Source organism: Neopsephotus bourkii, unplaced genomic scaffold (genome assembly GCF_033783945.1).
Source record: "Neopsephotus bourkii isolate Nb327-2 ecotype Australia unplaced genomic scaffold, CSIRO-AGI_Nbou_v1 NB_1181, whole genome shotgun sequence".
NCBI classification, from domain to species: domain Eukaryota; kingdom Metazoa; phylum Chordata; class Aves; order Psittaciformes; family Psittacidae; genus Neopsephotus; species Neopsephotus bourkii.
Genome location: NW_026901666.1, coordinates 422,103 through 436,321, shown reverse-complemented (window position 1 = coordinate 436,321; position 14,219 = coordinate 422,103). Strand labels below are relative to the sequence as shown.

Here is a 14,219-nt window from a genome sequence, read left to right as displayed (position 1 = left end):
CTGTACTCTTTGGAAATTTTGCTTCATCACTCCATTAGAAATTACTCATTATGACTTCCTATGAAAAAGAGAACAGTTTACATCTACATACCAAAGATAACACCATGCTTAATTGAGTCACCTTAACAGCATTGCTCCTCTGCAAACTTTCTCTAGAGAGGTTCTTTATTCACTGAGGCAGCAGCAGAGGGTTCACAAACTAAGCTGTAACAGTCACACCTGTCTGGCCTTTCCCTGGAGTTCCGCCACCTGAAAAGGCTTGATTTATCAGGGGAAAAAAGCTCACACACCTCTTACTCATATAGAACTGTAACAGCTCTGATTTTCCCTCCTTTCAGCTGCCTCTTTCAGAAAAGCATCTTTAGTGGTTTGTTTTTTTTTTTTTCCCCTTAGTCCACCTGGTACATAGTTTTGTTCCTTCTACCCATTCCTTCTCCCAACACTCTTTTGAACAGCCTCAATGCTTGTCATACAGGTGTCACAGCATCACTACAAATAGCTTGTTTTCCTTTCCAGCGCTCTGCTCCACTTAGTTTTCCTTTTCATTCTCCGGCCCAGCAGCTGAGCTCCGGCCGGCGGGGAGGTCCATCCGCGCTCGGTCAGCGCCGGGGAGCTAGCGCCGGGGAGCGAGGTCCTCGGGCACCTCTCCCCGCGGGCGGCGCCCGATTCGGAGGTGAGCGGCAAGCAGCGGGGCCCGGCCCGGGGCGGCGGAAGGAGGGGGCCCGGCTGGCGGCGGGGGAAGGCTGGCTCTGCGGAGCGCCGAGGAGAGGGAGGGGCCGGGACGCCGGCGCGTCGGTGCCGACGGTCTCCAGGCGGGAGCGAGGAGGAGGTGAGCTCCCTCTGGGTGGGGTAAGGAGCAGGGCCGCCCGCGCCAGGCAAGAGGGAGGGAAGGGGTCAGCGCGGAACGGCGGGGCGGGCGTTCGGCCCGGGGCCGGGCGAGGAGGAAGGGGAGAGGGCCAGAGGCGGCCGAGCGGTCCACGGGAGGAGCGGAGGGGGGGGCTCAGCCCTCCGAGCCCCGCTCCGCTAGGCGCGGGGGGGAAGGCGCGGGGAGTCGGCTCGCCGCCGCCGGACGCGGGCATGGGCGCTCTGCCTGACGTCGCTCCCCGGCACCTGCGGCGCGGGAGGCGCTGTCGGGGACAGCCGTCACCCCAGCCCTCCCTAAAATGGCCCCGCGGCCCTGCCGCCGGCGGCCGGCAGGGGGTAAGGGGGAGCCTCGCCGCCTTGGCGGCGGTCTCCGGAGGCGGGGAGCCGCGCGGGCCTGCGAGGCGCCCCGCGGAAAGGGGTCATTCCTTTGGCAGCAACCGCGGTGAGGTAGCGGCCGCTGCCGGCATTGGTGCCGCCTCCCTGGTGGTCCTAACATGGCAACCACGCTCCGGCCCCTTGGGGCCGGGGCCGCTGCCGGGAGGGGCGGGCAAGGCCTGTCAGCACCTTCCGGCCTCTTCCCCTAGCGTGTTCCTGGGTAGCCTCTAGAAAGACGCGGGGCAGCAGGGCTAGGCGCAGCCGGGGAAGGGAGTGTGGCCTGGCAGGGCCTGGCTCCCCTGGGCTCGGCGCCTGCCAGGTGACTACGGAGGAGTCGCCGTTGGGACGTGCCCTGCCGGCCAGGCCTCAGTCGGGCATGGCCCCGCCGCAGCCTCCCGGGTACCTGAGTGTTTAAAATGAGTGTTTGTGATTCTCTAAATACACTCTTGCTATTTTTAAATACAAACTGTGCGAGGCAGGCACTGCTTTTCCGAAGCAGGTACAAAGTGAATTGCAAAATTTGAACCGAGTTGCATTCGAAGTGCCACTGTAGCACAATTGAAGCGTTAATATGTATAAATAGTTATGCTGATAGAACTGTCAAGAAAATTGTGACCTTTGTGGTGGCATAGTGTCATGCTTTACAGAACATGGAAAACAAAAACATAAAACCCCTTCTTTTTTGCAAAATACATAGATTTGGGGATTTTGTTATTATTTTAACCTAAAAATATCCTGTGACATAACACTTCATAACAGAGGAGGTGCTTAAATATACTTTGCAAACGAATCCTAACTTTAGGAAAGTGTGTCTTGGGTGAATGAGACTTGGCATGTCGGCACAAATCTTTTAACACATGGCTGTGATGACTGGAGTAGCAGACTGGAGGAAAGAAACCATTGGAGGTGCAAATGCATGCACTTTTTTTAAGAAGCGGGGGAAAGAGTTTGACGCTTACTTTATGGTAGGATTTTCTGGTTGACAAGAAGTGGGTGTGCATTACCTTGGATCAGAGTTTAGACCAATAGGTAAAGATGAGTAGTAATTTCAGTGTGTCTTATAACAATGGTTTGGTGTAACTAAATAGTTACAAATTGGACTCTATTAACCTGGTTAACCTTAAATCTTAACCATGACAGAGTTTTAATGTAAAGAACCTCCGTACAAAGTACAATATTGCATTTTAATTGGAGTTTTCAAGACCTAATGTAGAGTGTATTCTTTATTTTTTTTTTTTTCTTTATTAGAAGTCCAGTCATAGTAAAATTCATTGGAAGCATACTTTCTGACATAAATTCAAATGCTCTGAATCGAGATTTCATAAATCAGTTAAGGGCAGGATTTTTTAAAATAGTGCGGATTTATTTATTTTTTTTTTAATCTATATGCCTACCACATATAAAGAGGTGAGCATTATTCTCAATATTGCAATACCTTGCTATTTACAAACTTTGTGAGCGATTTCCCAATATAGTAAGTGGCTGGCCAATCAACAGTGATGGTAGAACCTGAGAAACAAACCCACTGTCCAGCTGAAGGCATTGATACTTTACAAATGCATCGGAAAGTTCCTCTGTCCACTGATAAAAGACAGTTTGAATTCTCGTGCAGTAGTATTGTTACAGCTACTGTCAGTTACCGTGCTGAGAGTAGTTCAGTAGAACTGTGAAGCCAAGAGCAGCACATAACGGACTGGTCTTGTTTAGCCTGAATGAGGAAAGATGTTTGGCATGAGGCACTGATATGATACCAGCAAACATGTCCTGAATTTCAGTCTTTCAGGATTTGCCATGAGTTAACACACCTCTTAATCCTTGTTGGTCTCTCTCCTGTGTAAGGTTTGGTGCCATATGTGACTGGTACTGTTGCAAAAGTCATGCTCATAGCTTGTGAAGTGCCTGTGTTACAGCTGAAACATGTCACTTTTGCTGCTAAGTCACTTAGGCCCTAATGTAAAAGTTATACAACTTCCTTAATGTTGTTTTAAAACTAAAATATAGACATATTTTAAAGACCTCTTTGGCTGGAGGCCTGTTTTAGAGTGGCCAGTAAAAGTAATAAACTATCCTCAAAGATTTTTGCTCAATAAAATTTGAGAATATGAAAACAAAAGGTTCCTGGTTTAGCTTTTTAAGTAATGTTTTCTACATCCTATGATTGCGGCATTTGACACTGCATGTAGCTCAAAAAGGGGCTACATGCATTGAGCATTTTAGGCCTCTGACCCAGTCCACAGCATTGACTTGCGTTATTTTCTGTTTTGATCAGAGGAGTGGAAGTTTACAGTCTCTGACCAATATCCTGCACTGGTGGAAATTTCTGGAGAGACGTTTTTATCAGCAAAACAGCACTTTACTGGTGTACTTTATTTTGCTTGGAGTTCTTGGAGTAAACTTCTTGGACAAAACCTGAATGGCAGCCGTAAGCTGTGATCACCGTATCCTGATGTGGAGAAGGCCAGTAGTTTTAGAAGCATTTGCTGTAATTAAATTCGTTACTCTTTGTGTGACCAGCTGGAATCCAACTTAAAGAAATGTTATATATATATATAGATATGTACATACACTTACATATTTATACTGCATTTATGGCTTCACAAAAATATGTTTACACGGTACAATCCTATATTGTTCAGACTGGGAGAGCCATTGAGGGAACGCATTTCTCCTGCAGCTGTCGATGAGTAAATCCTTCACGTGAAATGTTCTCTTGTATTATCTGTTTTGGTTGCAAAGGGGAAGTCTTGGCCGAAGACTTAAGATCTTACCTGGTTAAATAATTTGAGTTAAAGAGCTGCTGTTTCTGTCTAAATTGGGTCCTAAAGCATAGGCTCAGAGGAAACATATATAGCATATATGTTCCTGTGTAACCAGAATTGTATTCTGTTGTAAGGAAATACACTAAGAATATATTTTAAGTTTCAAATTTTAATTATGTTGGTATAAATAATGGGACTGCTCTATTTGAGGGCTTCTGTGTACTGCTGCTTGAGACATAAGCCGTTGTGTAGTGGGAGTAGTAACAAAACCAAAGCAAATTATTTGCTGAGCAGCTGAATGGGGTGAGTACCTCATTGCTTGGGACTAGTTGTATGAGAACATACTGCAATATATACACAAGGCTGTTAGGAACCCAAATAGCAACCATTTTGGAAATACCTTGGCTACCATGTTGTTTGTTGGTTTTGTGGTTTTTTCCTTTCCATTTTTATGTGAGAAGCTATCTCCACCAAGTTTATAAAGGAAGAAAATCATCTTGATCTGTGGTGGCAGAGTTGTTAACAAGGAGCTCCAGTGAGCCTGCTTTCCTCTGCCCGCAGCCATCAGTAAGTGGTGCAGTTAGCAGTGGTGAAGCGGTGCCTTAGTGCTGCAAGGACAAACATCCCAGTGTGAATTTCACTTCTGAATAGATATATATCAAAGTATGTCTTAAGCATACACCTTAGCTAGCCATATTGCTGCACATCAGATGTGAAAGTAAAAATAAATGTGTGAAGCACCAGGCAGAGAGTATGAAATCTAAATCTGAAAAACATGTCTCCAAATAGTCTATTATCCGAAATTCTGGACCCCATGTATATATGGGAGCACGCATATATGTTTTATTTTTGATCCACAGTATTTCCTGTAGGCAAGAAATCAAAGATCTTTTCAAGTTATAAATGACAATAAGTAGGGAAGCCAGTATTTCAGATTGCTGGTATTTTGGGTATGAGTAGCTCTTTGATGTCCAAATGAGAGTGGGAGGAATGTCTAAAATGAACAATGAATTATGTAAAATTATTGATGAAATGCAGAACTTGGAGGAGAACAGGCAAGGCCAGGCACTAAGTCTGGTTTGGTTTTCTTTTTTTTCCCTGAATAATTAGTTGCTAGTGTTAAGAAAAGAAAGAACACAAACAGTTGAGACAGATGAATCCTGAAGCAAGTTAGTGCAACTTTGATTTAGATATTTGTTTGTGTATAGGTTTACATACAGTCAAACATGTGCAAAATTTAATAAATGTGATTAGCAGGAGTTTTCTCATTGGCAGTTAATATGGAACTGGGTTTGATATCTTCATACCTTAATTTTGCTGAATTGTAGTTTTGCTGAACAGTTGTTAAAAATTGTTGGAAGAAAAAAGTTAAATTGACAAAAAGGAAAGAGAAATTTAATCAGTTTTGCATCTGGAAACATCTTTATTTATTTTGTCTGTCCAACAGTGCAACCAGTGTACCTTCACATGCTGTTTTTGAGTTTTGTTCCAAGATTTTTTTTGTGCAGTTCGGTGACATGTTTGTGCAAAAGGTTGTCTATGTTAATGAACTCAATGTGCAAGTTTGATATTGCCATAGATACTGTGGGAATGTTTTCTTCTTAGAGGCACAACAGTGGTCCTTAGAAAGGTTACTTTGGCCATGCCTCTGGCAACAGAAAATTTGAGATGGTAGTGCCCTTCATGAATAAAATACTCTCCAGAGTGCAAGATTTCTTTCATAGGCTTTATTAGAAGCTGTAGTTGGGGGGGGGGGGGGGGGAATCTATGCCACTTAACTTCATGTCTGAGTAGTTGGATTCAGATTTAATATGATGCAGTCTTTTATTCCTTCAATGGGATGGAAGATTTACTGAATTGATGTTCCATGATGAGCATTACTCACCATAGCAGAATTTAGTGGCCAGCTGCGTTGGAATGGAGGACGAAGACCTCACTGTTGGCATTTGGTATTTTTTCTCAACCTGAAAAGGCAAAGAAAAGCTTCTCCTTCAGAGAACTGAGATTTATATATTTTTTTTATCCTCCTAGAGACTAATAAAATGTATGTAATAGAAGCAGAACTGCGGTAAAGCCATTGTGTAGAAGAACATCCTGAATGTCACAAAGCATTGTGTGTACATGCAAGAATACATGTTTGGGAATGCTGAAAACTGAGAATGGAGTGATTAGGTAAAGCAGTGATGGTATGGGACTGCAGTGGCAGAACATTTTGAAGAAAAAACAGTGGAGTAGCTCTGTTTCTGGGACCAGCTCTTGGAAAAATATCAGCTTTTTCCTGTTCTTTCCAGTCACATTGGTTTGAAGGAGGTGGGGAAGCCTCAAGAGTTGAGCATAAAGGATGTTATTATGGAGCACTTGACAATGGAGATCTTGATTCTGTTTTCATAGTGGTTTATTTACCAAGTGACACCTTTGTAAATAAAACAGGAATAAAGTCAATATTACATTGTGAAAATAAGGTTGTTTTTGTAAGTATCTTGCTTGGTGCATGTAATTAAACAAGGCCTTTCTCAGAAGCACCATCATTTCATAATTTAAAAATAAATCTTGATTGAACTACAGATCCTCATTTCATCTGATCCTCAGTGTTGTATTTCCTACATGTCTTTCTGCTTTGATACTTACTTTACATACAAATTTTCCAGCAAACAAATATTCAACAAGTAGTTGAACATATTGCATCTTAGTTATTCTGTTTCTTTTCAAGGTTTACACAAAGAATATGTTGTAAAATGACTTTGCAGAATAAGTAATCCAGCAGTTTTCTGTGGAATTCTGTGGTTTGTGATTTCCCAGGTGAAAATTTTGCCACTTACCTTGTCTGTCTGCTGAATTACAGTTTAATGCAGTAGATTTCTGAGTATAACTTTGTGTGTGGTTTGAGATAAACTGAAGTTCTTCAGATAAACAGTAACATCTTGTTGACTTGACAGAATAATTTCTTGTCCCAATCTTGCTTTAAGAAAACTTTAACAAAAAATATGCTTTTGTTATCATTTAGTCAGTTTTCTTTTTTCTTGTGATTTAAATGTAAAGACAGATTTATGAAAGTGACTGTAGAGATGGTGCTGGCCTGTATAGTAATTATTTCTGGCAAGGCATAAAAAGTTGGGCCTAATTCTTGGGCCTGAAATCAGCAAGGCATGTGACATGAATGCTCCTCCATACTTCTCGTCAGACCAGGGTCCTTAAGGACCACAGGGCATTGCTAAAGCAGAAAACTACTTTGCATGCTCCTCTTTATGAATGTTTCGTGATTAAGCTTTTAAAAGTCACAACCACCAACATGCAACTGAAATTTCATGGTAGCTCTGACATTATTTTACTATCCATGCTGTGAATTTCATTCTGTAGTAAAATTGATATTACATTGGCCTTTTAAGTTGGTTGTCAGTGGAGAATAGGGAAGCTACACTTACAGCATCTGTATGCAATCTTAGCGACAAGTAGGACCCTCTGGAAAGCTGTTACTGTTGGGGCAGAACTAATCATTCCATGTGAAATTATGTAAGGAGAATTAGCTCTGACTCTACCTCATTTCCTTTCATACTGCTGTGAAAATAAGCTTAGAAACGTCAAACCTTCCCTCCTCATTTCTCTAAGTACTTTATTAAATACTTCTTTTTATTAAGGCTTATTTATTGCAGGTGCTAGAAACGAAAATAACTAACTGTATTTCTAGGTACTAATGGGATGTGCATCCTTGCCCAATTTGGCAGTTTTGATTTCCTTCTCAGGAGTGGATTCCTGGGATTGGTTGCTGTGCTTTCTCTATACTTTGACTTTATTTCCCCGGTGGATCATTCAGAGTACTTCATATTTAAGGTAGCATGCTTGATGTGATAGAAAATTGTCAATCACAGACTGCCTTGGCTATTAAGAAAAAAGAGATATCAAAGCCTGTGTGGAGCTCTAAGGAGCAGTCAGGTCACCTGCTGATTTGCCTGGCAGGAGCCTAAACTGGTACAGCCTTTAGGTTTAGAAAAGAAAAGGCAGATCTCTGAGGTCATTTGCTCTACAATAAGACCCTGTTATGTGCGTGAGCATACAGTGTTCATTGTAAAGCCATATAGATGTGTACAGATGATTTCTCACATGTTCATCTTCCAGGTCTTAAAAACAATCAGTGATGATTTCTGTAACTCTTCCATAACCTAATTTATTTAAGTATCCCAAGAGGTAGCATGTTTCCTTTAATACTGCTTTATTTTATTTTCCTACCCCTTGGCAGTAGTGGGACATGATAGTAATTTTTGTAACTGCTGTTAACCTGTTTTAAAGCCTGTGCCCTCTTTCTTCACTATTTTTTTATTTGGTTGGTTGTTTTCTTTCGCTACTTAGCAAGGCCATTTTCCTTTAACTTTCCCTGATTGCTTAGGCTTTCTTCTGAGCTTTTCTCTGTTTCCTACATCTATGTATCCAGGCCTGAACATAATACACATTCTTAGTCAGTATCAGTGATGAATAGAGTATATATAACCATTTTTTGCGTATGCTGCTTCTGTTAATAAGTCTTTCACTTTTTGCAGTCAGTTCAGTATTAATAGCCTAATTTCAGTTTTGCTGTTAATCCCTTCATCCTACTTTTTTAAATTATAACTCTGCTTCCCATAATGCTTGCAGCCCTTCCCAGGTAACTACAAAATTTTGCAGTCACATTGTTCATCATCCAAGTAATAAATGAAAACATTAATCCTACACTGAAAATGCAGTCTGCATTATTATCTGTGGGCCAAGAGGAAGAAGCTTCTTATAGTTGGAGTCCTGCAACCAGTACCTTGCTGCAGACCTGACCTTTGGAGATGAAGTCACAGAATGGCGTGGTTGTGCTTTGACCCCTTCATTACCTTTTAGGTTGTTTTCTGGTTTTGGTTGCTTATGTTCGTGTCTGTCCTGTACTGGGGAGCCTGGAACTGAACAAATGAAGTCAGAGATCTTGTAACTACAGGTGGTTAGAGAGCAAATCTTCAGTGAGATAAAATAAAACAAATTTGGAGAACGTTTGCATGGTTCTGCACACCCGGGTTGATGTTGGTTTGGTTCCTGGGAGTGCTGTGTAAAAATCACCTGTAATTATTTGGAATATGTTCACACTTCCATTTCTGACTAAATTGAGATGCATCCATGTGCAAATGGTCATTTTTTATGGCTGCTAGATAATGCTTTAAGAAAAATAAATCTTTGATCAAACAGATACCAGTATTTGAAGTGTTATTTTGTGAATTGCGTAGACAATAGGAGAAAGGGAAGAAAGAGGGTATCTCTACTTCAGATGTTTTTCTTTCATGCTGTTTGCTTGGAATGTAGTCTGAATTGTTTTTCTTTTATGTTAGTGTTTTAGTATACCTGACATAATCAGAAACACTTTATCTTCTGCACTGGCATTTCCAAAAATGAAGTGACCAAGAGAAGCTGCTAGAGAGTCAGAAAATAGCTTACAGTTAAGGCAGATGTGATTGCAACATCTGTGCCTAGGAAAGCTTCAGTCTGATCTGCCTTCTGTCTTCAGGATTTCTGGGATTCCAGAAGCACAAGTGGTGCAGATAAGACATGTCCTTTGAGGTTTTAAAATGCTTCTGCTTAGATTGTGAGGATCTTCCTTATTAGGCCCACAGGAATCGCATCTCCTGTAGTGCAGCCAAATTGGTATTATTAAATACTTCTTCTCATACTCTCCCGTGGTAACTCTTCTCTGTGGTGACGTTATTTGGGTGGTTGCCTCTGTGTATTGACTAGCTGAGTATGTGGCCTCAAGGTGTAACTGTGCATGGTAATTTCTGACTTGCGAGCTGTGATAGAATCCAAAGAAGAGTTCATAGAGGGCTTTTCACTTTTTTTCCTTAAATTGGACTCTACAGTGCTAAAACATGGAACTTCTAAGTTGGAATCTTCATTAGAACACAATGAGGAATAATAGGAAGAAAAATCCCAAAGCCTGCATCAGACAAAATTTGTTTTCTTTATTGATTCTCCCCCTTGCTAAGGATGTTATTGCAAAATGGGGCTTTGCCCGTTCTCAGTGCAGCAGCTACGTTGGTTTCCGAGTAGCATAAAATTCTGCATATTCATTCCTGGGTTATTAAGAAAACCCTGCCCTTTTTCATCATCTTTGGGCAGCAGTTGTGTGTCTACTTTCTGATCTTGAGACTCTTCAGCATATGTTTGGGTTCCCTGCTTGCTGTGCTTAGCTTCTGCTGTTGCATCCTGCTCTTGGAAGCTGTGCCTGGTGAGATGTGCTTGCTTTTCTTTTACCTTTCAGGTGAACTCCTCTGGTCTGCTGTGCAGCCTTGTGGGAAGATGCAAGCTGATGGCCTTCCTTTACTCCAGCTATAACCCTCTTGAAAGGACTTCACTTAATACAGTGCCCAGTGGGCAAAGAAGGTATGCTCTGGGGGGGTGCAACACAAAACAGAAATTGAGGGATTTATTGCTGTAAGTTCAGGAATATGTTCTGCAAAAGAAACAGCCTGTAAGTAATATATTAAAAGAGGAACTGGCTGAAACATGAAGACAACCTCTAAATGAGAAAAGCAGGTGGTTTGTATTTTTTCCTTCATGTTTAGTTTTTATGTTGGTATCATCATAACAATGCATGACAAATGAATATGCTTTACTCTCAGTGATAATTAAAATTTGATTACCGGAATATTTATGTTGTTCAGTACTTAGAAATATTTGGTGAGTTTTATACTTCACTGGAATCACAAAGTAATTTTGGAAGTTGAACAGTATATTTCATTGCAGACTATCCTAAAATAATTTCTTAATCATTTAGATGCATTAGTATTACATTAAAAAGTGTAAACTTTGAAAATGTAGTTAGTAAATTCTGTGCAAGAAGTGAACTCAGTTCTGTTTTCTAGCATTAATTATGCAAGCTTGAAATTTCTTAGTTTCATTTAAGTTAGGGCTTTTTTATTTGTATGTAGCCATTGAAATAAATTACCAGTACAAGAAAACATTCTACTCAGAAATGAGGGATGCCTGGATTTGCCTCTACTAACTGGGACAGTTAATTCATCCAACATCACGGATGATGTTTTTTAGCAACACAAAGTATTTTCAGCCAGGGTGCTTTCACAAACTTTCACATTTTTCTTCAAATACAGCCTTGGTAGTGTTTTATATGACCTGATGTTTGTCCATCTGTCCCGAAGCTCCCAATACTTTTCCGTTCCTTCCAATGACCAAATGAGCTGATACACATTTTTTTCCAGCTTAATAATATGTAACTTGACTTAAAGAACCATTTTGCATGTCAGATTTTTCAAAGGTTTCTGGGAAATTATTTATTGCTCTGGATAGCAAAGCTAAAATTTATTAAAAAATGTGTTATAGTTTCATAATAAAACAGATAAGAAAAATATTGGCTTGGGAGCTAACCAAATGCTTTCTGATAGCCATAGCCTTGGGGAGGATACTTGAATCATTTGTAATAAAGGGATATCTTTGATATCTTCTGGTGAATTGACTAGTATTCTGTTTAGATCATAATTTATGGAAAACCTGGCTTGATACACAATGTTACATTATCAAATTGTTTGGATGTAAGAATTGCCTTTATGTATGGTTAGGATTTTCACTGTTTATTCTTTTAATGTGCTATATGAAATCAGAAAAAGCTGCTGATGTATTAAGACTCTACCTTTATCTCTTGCTTTCTATTTTTTTTTAACGTGTGAAACTGATTTGATCAGTGCAGTTAGAGCTTGGAGTTGCGTAGTAAATTTGGCTTAATAAACCCCTTCAGGTATATAACAAGTGTTACTCAGTACTGAGAGCAAGCATCTCTCAAATACAATGAGTTATTTTGCTTTGAGAAATATTTTTCTTACTTTTTGGTAACCTGGTGTGAAAACTTACATAGTTCTGCATGTGAATGGTAACTAAGCCCTTTCTTATTTCTTGCTTTGAGAGGAGAAGTTTAGTGGTTATAGGATGAAGGCAGCATGTAGTGATAACTGCTTAAAAAATGTTGTGATGAGTTAATGGATTTCTTAGCTTATTTTACAAAGAAGGTGTACAGAAACCATTCTAAATAGTGGGAAAGCAAATTACAGAAATAATTATTTCTTCCTCATAGTTAAGCCCCCACCCCTGTGTTGCAGCTCACACCGTCCTAGCTTTATTTTGCCAAGTTTTCAAAGAATCATAGAATGGTTAGTGTTGGAAAGGACCTTAAGATCATCCAGTTCCAATCCCTCTGCCATGGGCAGGGACACCACACACTAAACCATGTCACCCAAGGCTCTGTCCAACCTGGCCTTGAACACTGCCAGGGATGGAGCATTCACAACTTCCCTGGGTAACCCATTCCAGTGCCTCACTACCCTTACAGTAAAGAACTTCCTCCTTATATCCAATCTAAACTTCCCCTGTTTAAGTTTTAACCCATTACCTCTTGTCCTATCACTACAGTCCCTAATGAAGAGTCCCTCCCCAGCATCCCTATAGGCCCCCTTCAGATACTGGAAGGCTGCTATGAGGTCTCCACGCAGCCTTGTCTTCTGCAGGCTGAAGAGCCCCAACTTCCTCAGCCTATCTTCATACGGGAGGTGCTCCGTTCCCCTCATCATCCTTGTGGCCCTCCTCTGGACTTGCTCCAACAGTTCCATGTCCTTTTTATGTTGAGGATACCAGAACTGCACACAGTACTCCAAGTGAGGTCTCATGTGAGCAGAGTAGAGGGGCAGGATCACCTCCTTTGACCTGCTGGTCACGCTCCTTTTGATGCAGTTGGCTTTCTGGGCTGCAAGCGCATACTGCTGCCTCATGTTCATTTTCTCATTTGAACAACACCCCATTCTCTGCAGGGCTGCTCTGAATCTCTTCTCTGCACACCCTGTATCTGTGCTTGGGATTGCACTGGCCCGGGGGTAGGACCTTGTACTTGTCATGGTTAAACTTCATGAGGTTAACATCAGCCCACCTGACAAGCGTGTCAGGGTCCCTCTGGATGGCATTCCTTCCCTTCAGGTTATCAGCCAAACCACACAGATTGGTGTTGTCAGCAAACTTGCTGAGAGAGCTGTCAATCCCACTGTCCATGTCAGTGACAAAGATGTTGAACAAGATGGGTCCCAAGACTGACCCCTGAGGGATACCACTCGTTCCTGGTCTACAGGTGGACATAGAGCCATTGACCACAACTCTTTGGGTGCGGCCATCCAGCCAGTTCTTTATCCACTGAGTGGTCCAGCTATCAAATTGATGTCTTTCTAATTTAGAGACAAGGATGTTATGCGGGACAGTGTCGAATACTTTGCACAAGTCCAGCCAGATGACATCAACTGCTCTACCCTTCTCTACTGGTTCTGTAGCCCCATCATAGAAGGCCACCAAATTGATCAGGCAGGATTTCCCCTTAGTGAAGCCATGCTGGCTGTCACCAAGCACCTTGTTGTTTTTCATGTGCCTTAGCATGCCTTCCAGGAGAATCTGCTCCAAGATTTTGCCAGGCGCAGAGATGAGACTGACCGGTCTGTAATTCCCTGGGTCATCCATTTTCCTCCTCTTGAAAATGGGGTTATATTTCCCTTTTTCCATCTGGTGCCGGGGCAGCCTGAGCAGAGCTCCCAGGCTGGGCCCTGGCCGTTAGGCGAGCGCTCGCTTGTTGGGGCGGGTTTTACCTGCTCAGGGCTGTGCGGCCCCTCCTGGTGCCGCCCCAGGTGAGTCCCTGCCTGCCTTAGCGTAGCTGCCGGCTCCTGGGCAAGGCCCGGCTAGGACTTGAGGTTCCCTTGGTGGCTCTCTCCACTCAGAACTGAGGCTTCTGGGGCTCGGGTTTTCCCCTCTCTCCATGGCTGAAACGTCCTACCTGGAGCTGCTCACCTCATAAATGACAATGACAAGTTTTTATATATGCATGTGTAGTCTTTGTATATACAGATAATATGCAAAAAAACCCAGAAAGAATACTTTGAAGAATTAGCATGAAGCTGTTATAAAGGTTTTATTGATGGTGTTTTAGACTGTATATGGTGTTAATGCACAAGGAAGGGTTTAGATTCCTGAGAGCTGCCAGTGAAGTCTGCGCTCACTTTGTCATTTAACTGGATACTTTTCTGTAAGGTTGACATCTCCCAAGTGAAGTCAGTAGTAATTCTTTTGTGATTTCAAGTTAAATGGCTTTGGATGTTTATTTGGTGTTTCCAGTTCTGGGTCACTTAATTGAATGTCCAAGCTTAGACATGTTGTTTAAGGTCATCTTTGTTGCAAGGA

The 14,219-nt window shown here is 42.0% G+C and overlaps 1 protein-coding gene across 7 annotated transcripts in view; it reads left to right on the top strand.

The window, feature by feature from the left end:
* Window positions 1-718: 718 nt before the first annotated feature.
* GTDC1 (glycosyltransferase like domain containing 1) overlaps window positions 719-14,219 on the top strand; it is a 202,838-nt gene continuing 189,337 nt past the window's right edge. For all 7 annotated transcript variants that reach the window (XR_009726990.1, XR_009726991.1, XM_061363695.1 and 4 more), the window contains exon 1: window positions 719-829. The gene's annotated coding sequence lies outside the window, so the exon portion shown is untranslated. The remainder of the gene's footprint in view (window positions 830-14,219) is intronic.